The sequence below is a fragment of the Cariama cristata genome, unplaced genomic scaffold, assembly GCF_000690535.1.
Source record: "Cariama cristata isolate BGI_N322 unplaced genomic scaffold, ASM69053v1 scaffold30230, whole genome shotgun sequence".
Taxonomy (NCBI): domain Eukaryota; kingdom Metazoa; phylum Chordata; class Aves; order Cariamiformes; family Cariamidae; genus Cariama; species Cariama cristata.
The window spans coordinates 1,233-7,682 of NW_009596869.1; positions in this window are offsets into that span (position 1 = coordinate 1,233).

Below are 6,450 nucleotides of genomic sequence, written 5' to 3' on the forward strand. Positions count from 1 at the left end.
CAGCAGGAGAGAAGCTTCCTGATCCAGTTTGCCACATAAGGTGCAGAGGACTGATGGAGAAAAATGAGAAGCAGTGGTGTGTTAATCAGACCAGTGTAAAGTGCGCTTTTGCTGCACATAAAGTTACAGCCAGTTTTGATCCTCAAAACTCTCCCATTAAGGGCTGTAGGTATCTCGTCTCATGCTAACAGCAGTGCTGGATAAAGTAATATCCATTCAACTACCTGCCTGAGAGCATGGAAAGAGACTAGTAAGATAGGAGGAATCATCACTAGATTGTTTTTCAGTCTCCTAAAAGCTTTGCTTCCTACTCCAGGGCTTCTTCACATGCTTATCCTCACAAACCCTACCCTGCCCTTGGGCCTCTTCACTTACTCCTAGTATGCTCCCTAGGCATATACCTCCATTTTTACTCTCATGGTGCTGCTTCCAGACATTAATGTCTGGAAACACATAGCTAGAGTTCCTAAACAACCTTAACTCTGCCCTAGAGGCAAAGATTTATGAAAAAATCCTCTCTGTTTAATATAAGCTGGGACCACAAACAATGAAATGCCTCAATCATAGTAGTGCAACTGCAGAAATTCCAGCCTACAGTTAGCCAAACGTAACCCGCTGAGTGCTGTGTTCTTTTATTTTCATATTTCTGATTAGGCAAACAACATAATGAAAGCCTCGCTCCCTATTCTTTCCTAAGACTGTATGACTCACCACTTATGTAAGCCTTATGCAGGAGCTGGTCATAGCTCCACTGATGATACTACGTACTGGTTTGCAATTAGTGCAAGGCTTCAACCTCTCTGTTCTGTACAATAAAAATAGGTTCTCTCGACTTACATGTTGTGAGCAGTGTGGCTTTGGGAGCACAGGAAAAGCAGGGAACCTGTAAGGAACTATGATAGATGGTTAACAACTTAAAATTTTAGGTGGATTCTCTAAAGAGTTTAGCACTGGCATTGCTTTTCCTTCTCCCTCTCTCAAATGACTAGATAAAGAGCTTGGAAGGTCTGAGAGTTCAAAATCACCTGGCTTTAAGGTATAGCTTAGTGGTAAGAATGGTGGGATTTATTATGTGGCCTGCCACATCATCTTTGATGCCATTATAATTAATATGGGACAGCAATATTGAAAAAGCATGGTTATTCCATGGTATCATTAGTGGGCACAGCAAAATTTACTTGGGAGCCTTCATTGTGCATTCCAGAATCTTAGCAAGTTTGGACTTAAATGCAAGTCCAACCCTGCCAGTCAGAAATGAAAAGCTCAGGTCAGAATATACTCTCCCTTCTCCCACTACTTTCATGTTAGCACAAACAGTAAGAAACTAGTGGGTAGAGCAGGCTGGAAGTTGCTTCTTTCTCAGCACAGTTGCCTGACACTTCTCCGTATGCTCTCTGTGAAGGTTCTGTAGTTCCTAGTGTACTGACTAGCAGCAGATCTCTTCTTTCGGGAGAAAAAAAAAAAAAAAAAGTAGTTTTCTGCCCTCTGAACACAGCAATGATGCACTGCAGTCTTCACTGTGGCATTTGCAAGCAGGAAGCAAGAACACAAGGTATTTCACTCACTTCCTAGCAGCTGCCTTAGACTTATGTAAAAAAGAGAAATGACCCTTGCATGAAAGATGTGAGACTTCTCTTTACCTTTAATGATAGTAGAGGCAGCAAAACCAGGGTCACCAACAAAAGTTAATTATTACTAATGAAAGCTTAATTTTCTAAGTCTCAGCTGAAGGAATAGGACTGTACCACATCAGCGTTACAGTGTGAAGTAGGAGCGTTGACGTCACCCCAGAGCCTAGAATAGCAATCCCTTGAGGGCTGGGTGGATGGAGAGAGCCACTGAGTTAGTAAGCATATATTCAGCATTTAGCTTGAATGTTGGAACAGGGACATTATAAATGGCCCTAAGTAGCATGGAGTGTTTTTACCATATATCTAATATATTAATACCTCTCCCAGAGGAGATAAACTCCCAAGTGCAGACTTACCAGCACATCCTGACTCCAAGACATGTGCCCTACTCAAGCCCTTAAAAAACTGGACTCTCAGCACTTCTGTATGACAGTTTTGTGTAAACTACTGTTGCTGAATTAATGATCTAGACAATAAGATGCCATATTACCTCTGTTTTTTCCAAACAGGACTCTTTGTACTGTGCTATCATTTCCTGAAGCATTTCCAAAGGATTTTAAAGATTTCTTGCATTCCCCAAGAGACCGCATCCATCAGATGGGGAAACCAATGCAGCAGGCACTGTAGTACAGCATCCAAAGTAACCCAGAGGTTTATAGCAGGAGAAACCAGATCTCCTCGCTCCTAAAAAACTAAACAGGTAGATTACTCCACATTTTAAACCATCTCAGTGACTATGCCACCTAACAATTACTTCCTAATTTTTCCTCACGGTTTAAGTAATTTCTTGGCCCATACATTGGGAGTAAGCCCAGTTTGGATAACTGCTACAGGGTCTCTTCACATCTAATCTTTTCAACGTCGCACAGCCACCACCAGCACAAGAGGCACCGCATCGTCCTTCCTTGCTGAACTCCTGAAAGATGGCTGTTCCTCATTGTCTCCTCCCTCCAAGAGAGAAAACTGCTTAAGCTGTTATTACTAGATTTGACATAGGAATCACAGCAGTATGCAAAAAGAATGCACGTCAGGTATTATCCCACCAATTTTATTATTCATCTACCCAGCTCCTTCTTTTAAAAACAAAATTATTTTATGTTGGATAAAAGTGTTACCCTTTTGAAAGAACATTAGTCAAGTTACTGTTTTCTCTATAAGACTGTTTTGTCAAATTAATTGCTTATATTACTGCTTCCCGTGATAGCTTTCCCTCAAGGATACATACTGTAACAATAACTTTCACATTGCTTTTTCTAGTTATGTGATGCCTGCCTAGATATCTTTGTCATTGAGAAAGTATGGTATATCATTATATGTGGATTCTTTTTTTTTTTTGATAGATCTCAATATGTAACATTTTAAAATCTATTGGAATATTCCCTTCCTCCCCACCAATGCTGTTAGGAGGATTCCCCTCTCATTTTCACACTGTTACACAGTAGTATCATTGTTTACTGAACAGATTTTGTATATCTGCTCAGTCATAGCAAATGCAAAACATTCTCCCTCTGTGAAGAGCTTTTTCCTTACGTACTAGTGATGGGGCATTACAGGTCCTGGCAGTATTCATTCACTACCAAGCTGAGTTAATTGGTAGATGTGGAAAAAAGCCCTGATTCAATTGCAGACTAACATCAGCATAACTAAGTGTACTTCATACATAACTTTAACTGGGAAATCAAGACACAAAGGTCTCTTCAGCTGGCTACTAAAATCATTGCCATCACCTCTCTGTAATTTTTGAAAAACACATCTCAAGCTGTATCTGGAGTTCAGCCAAAAATGGAGCCCACAAGATCGTTCTTTGTGAACATTAACCAAAAAGCCGTGCAACAGGCTATCTCTTTTCAGGAACGCAACTTACCTCTAATTGTCCTTTCCATATAGCAGTATCAATAAGCACATAGAAACTGGAGAAAGGCTAATGCTCTGTGGCTGTTTCAGTCACGTATGTGCAGCATCCCAGATAACGTGCTTTTGGGCTTTGATGAAGGCTAGTATCAGAAGGCTCGGTCCTCAAGGAACAGCATCAGCCTGTCCATGTCAGTGGAACTGCATTTACAACAGCTGAGGAACTAGTAACTTCTTAGTCCTAATGACTCAGTAGGTCAAAGAAGGGAGGTGCTGCAGGATCTTATGAACAACAACAAAAATCCCATCAAGTCCTCTTGAAAGTCTTGTCCCTTTTGTTGTAGCTTCTTGAAAGGCAGAGAATTGCACTACAAGAAGACAGTCAAAATTAGCTAAGTTTAGCAATCTTGGAATCAAAAGGAAAGTTGACCTTGTGACAGTTGACCTACAGACAGTACAACTGGCATAGATGACTATCATCTGAAGCCAAAACATACAGATACAAAAGCCCAATTCTCTACAGCTTTACTTGGGAGGGTAACATTTATTAGCTGTAGTAGACTCAATTCTCCACATGGTGTAGCCCTTTGAGAAGAGGCTGAGCCACAGTATGAAGTTACGGATTTAAAAATACTCCTTTCCATTTTTAATTACCATTTCTATCCATCTATCCATTCAGCATCTTGCTAACATTTCTTTTGTGGCAGGTCATTATTGTTCAGAAAAGTCAAACGCTTACAACCTTCAGCAGAGTCTATTTTTCTCTACATCAGAATTTAGTTCTTATACCAGAGATAAGTAGGTTGGCTATACAAGACGTAAGTGTTCAGCAAAAGGATGAACACAGGAGAATAAGCACCTGGAAGAATGTAAAACGGGTTGGGGAGAGGGAGGAAAAAACCTTAATAAATAAAGCAAGAGTTTTTTTTTTACCTCCTCCTTTACAAGTATGGTTTGAAATCAGAAGGAACAATTATGGTAAGTTTGAACTTCTGCTGTTAAAATACCCACGCAGCGCGTTTTACCCCAGCAGTGTATACAGTCCTCATAACCGCTTACAGAACAATCCAAGTTCTTGCTATTTAGCTTTCCAGATTTTTGTTCAACTGCATTTGTCTGCTGAGCTGTGTGGGTAGTAGATCACATCATCTACATTGGCATGACATTTTCAGAGTTGCATGGTGCTCAGCTTTTAGCATCTTTACAGGAAAGAAATTTTCAGTAGTTCCTTGTGGCATACTTTTTTTTTAATTTAAAGATTATACTCACTGTTTCATGCTGAGATGTCCTTCTTTAATATGATTTTTTTTTTTAAACTTGATTTCTAAATTAACATCTGTATTTCGATCGTTCTGTATCACCTTTTTACTGAGGTAAGAGAACAAATTATAAAACCACAAGCATTCCACATGAGTGATTTTTGGAATCATGCACAAATAAAGTAGCAACTACCAACTGCAGCACTGAATACTTGGAAACTGAGAAGGCTAAAATACAAGCTTTTAAAAATAGTATGTATCTGTAAGCTATTTAATGATAAACATGTTTGACTATGTAATATCACTAGTCAGGAATTGTTTCAGATATTCTTTGAAGATGTGAAAGAAATTCACTTTACAAAGGTAAAGCTAAACAAACAAAAAATCAGATAATGCTTTATGGAATAAAAGTAGGATTATTCTGAAGTAACTCTTCTATTTTAAAATATACAGCAGCTATATTATATTCCAGAACAACTTTACATATAAATCAGTCTGCAGACCTTTAATCACAAACACTATTGAGATTAAATTTTTTTTTCATTATACTCATATTCATTCAGTCTTTCAAACATTTTAAACAAAAAGTAGTACTGGGAAAAGGTGTAGTTGCTAGGATGCATAATTTGAAGTATGAAACATGGAAATGTACTTCAAGATAATATGAATCATTTAGAGCCACACTATACAGGAAAAGATGGCTCTCCCACCCCATTCTTCCCCCTGCTCCCAAAGAAGACTTCTAGAACAGATTTTTGGTTTTGCTTTTTTAATAAGTCCATAAAAGCCAAGGATTTATAAAAAGCACATGCAAGTCCATTTACTTTAACAGATCAGTGAGAAGCTGCAAACTTTCCTTAGTACAGGAACTATGTCTTTAAGATTGGAAGTAGTAAATAAAACAGGACACCAGAACTGACAGGTAAGGTGACAACAGCAGCTTTGCTGACAGCTGAATTCCTAGTTTGTTCCTGGGACACAGGGATGTATGGGGGTGGCATGACACCCAAAACCAATTAAAATTCCTTATAGATTTGGAGAGAACAGCAAAATTGTTTGGTTTTTTTTTTTTTTTTTTTTTACTCTTCTACTGATCCATTGTAAGTCACATCAACAGATCTACGAATTTTGACGTGTTTTGCAATTGCAGCCTAGATTCTTGGTTTCATCTTTTTCCTGAAAGAGGGAATGTAAATGAATATAAGCGGGATCAGAAAAAGAGATGTCAGGAAAAGGTGCAACAGTCCCACTTTCAAATGCTATGAGGAAAAGAAACAGATTCTTGGACTGTCTGCCCTCTCCAACGCCAGTCTGTGAAAAGCCAACTGACCAGTTACTGAAACAGTGAGGCACCACTTTTTGCAAATCTCTACAGATTCTTTAGCATTGAGCAAAAACACAAGGAAAAGCCCTTGGAAGTATCTTAAAGACTTTCTTTATGAGAACAAAGTAACAGTTTGTATTGTTGCTTCACCATTCATCTTTTAATATTTATACTTTCACTTGAAGTAAACAAGATACTTTCACACTGAACAAAAAACTAAAAGTAGCTCAGCTTTCTGTTTTCTCAGTAGCTTAGGGCCAGGAAGGACATTAGGCATATTTAACTGTTCCTAGTTTAAGTCATACTGTAATTTAATGTTGCTGCAAGAATGTGGTTTTCTTCTCAAAATCTTCCATTACCCCCCCGCCCGCCCCCCCCCCGCCTC